Source organism: Cariama cristata, unplaced genomic scaffold (genome assembly GCF_000690535.1).
Source record: "Cariama cristata isolate BGI_N322 unplaced genomic scaffold, ASM69053v1 scaffold17512, whole genome shotgun sequence".
NCBI classification, from domain to species: domain Eukaryota; kingdom Metazoa; phylum Chordata; class Aves; order Cariamiformes; family Cariamidae; genus Cariama; species Cariama cristata.
The window spans coordinates 1-1501 of record NW_009602286.1 but is presented as its reverse complement, the minus strand read 5'-3'; the positions used below and the strand labels follow the sequence as shown (position 1 = coordinate 1501).

Here is a 1501-nt window from a genome sequence, read left to right as displayed (position 1 = left end):
TAACACACCATCTCGTAACATACTGCATTTGTACGGCTCTGTGGCGGACAGCTTGCACTAAAAAAGCGAGCCAAGCTCAACGTGGCCTCTCCAGATAAAAGGGAATCCTGTTTTATACAATGAGTAATTGAACTGCTGAACTCATCAGCGCTGACTTAACTGATGCACAGACTGAAGGAGGATTAAAATGTTTGGGCTTTTATACAGATAGTGAGAACAAGGCACAGCAACATCAGGCTGTGTCTAAACACAAAATGGAGAAGCCCTGGAGATCAGAGCCCAAGCACTAATGGGATTAGGAACAGAATTTGCTCTGGGGAGATCATTGCTCAGTCCAAGAAAACACAAAGCTGCCCAGAAGAGTTGCAAAAAGATCTCAAAATAAACAGGTAAATGAAATTCAGTGTCAAAAAAATCCAGGAAAAACATCCACAGGAAACATCCCCAGCTACACGTTCAGTGACCAGGACTCTCCAGCGTGAGCAGAATTCACTGGAGAGGGCAGGACAGATCTCACTCAAAACACAAATGACCTGGATAGAAAATGTTTAGCCACTGTTTCCCACAACTGAAGAACTAAGGAGCATCCAGCGAACTCATCAAGCAGCAAGGTTTAAAACAGAATAGCACTTTTCCATATCATGCATAATTAAACCACGGAGTGAAAAAGAACTGGCCATGTTCACAGAGCATATGCGGTCTGTGGCTGTTAAACTTGATGATCCAGATGCACAACCCTGGCTCTCGGTCCCTAAACTGCAGCCAGCTGGAAGAGCGCGGTCAAGGGAGAGCACTTTTCCCCAAGAGCCTGTTACTGGCCACCATCAGAGGCAGGGTACTGGGAGCTCTGGTCTGACGCTGTACAGATGGTCTTAAATTCCCACAGGGTTGAAGCAGAAGCAGTCCCTCCCCGAAGCAGCCGGTGCAAGCTCTTATCAGATGCAAAGTAGGGACCAGGCTGAACCCTGGGGTTATCTAAACACCAATGTTCCTGGGGACTTGAAGGGCTTGTTCACATGTAGAGATATTTCTGCATAACTCACATTTGAAACAATACTTAAATTATTCTGGACTAATTTTTAGGTGTGGACAAAGTCCCAAAAGCATCTCCCTCACCTGGGGTATTTCCATGTCGCTGGTTTGTGGGGCCCTGGTGTGGGCTGTGTAGCGAATCCACAGCACGTTCCTCCTCTTACCCATCTTGTCCTTTTTCTCTAGGGGCTTCAGGTGTGATGCTAGCACAATGTTCCTGCAGGCAATAGGAGGAGGATGGGATACTTAGCAAGATTGAATGCTTTGAGGCTTGGAGCTTCTCAGAGGCAATTTCTGAGTTTGGGCCATACATATCATTCAGACGGACCTGGACAGGCTGGAGGAGTGGGGCCCTTGTGAACCTCATGAACTTCAACAAGGCCAAGTGCAAGGGCCTGCACCTGGGTTGGGGCAATCCTCAACATCAGCACAGACTGGGAGATGGGTGGGTGGATGGATGGATGGATGG

At 47.6% G+C, this 1501-nt stretch overlaps 1 pseudogene; it reads right to left on the bottom strand.

Annotated features, from left to right (window-relative positions):
• Positions 1 to 1116: 1116 nt before the first annotated feature.
• Positions 1117 to 1249, bottom strand: LOC104157394 (annotated as a pseudogene).
• Positions 1250 to 1501: the final 252 nt, after the last annotated feature.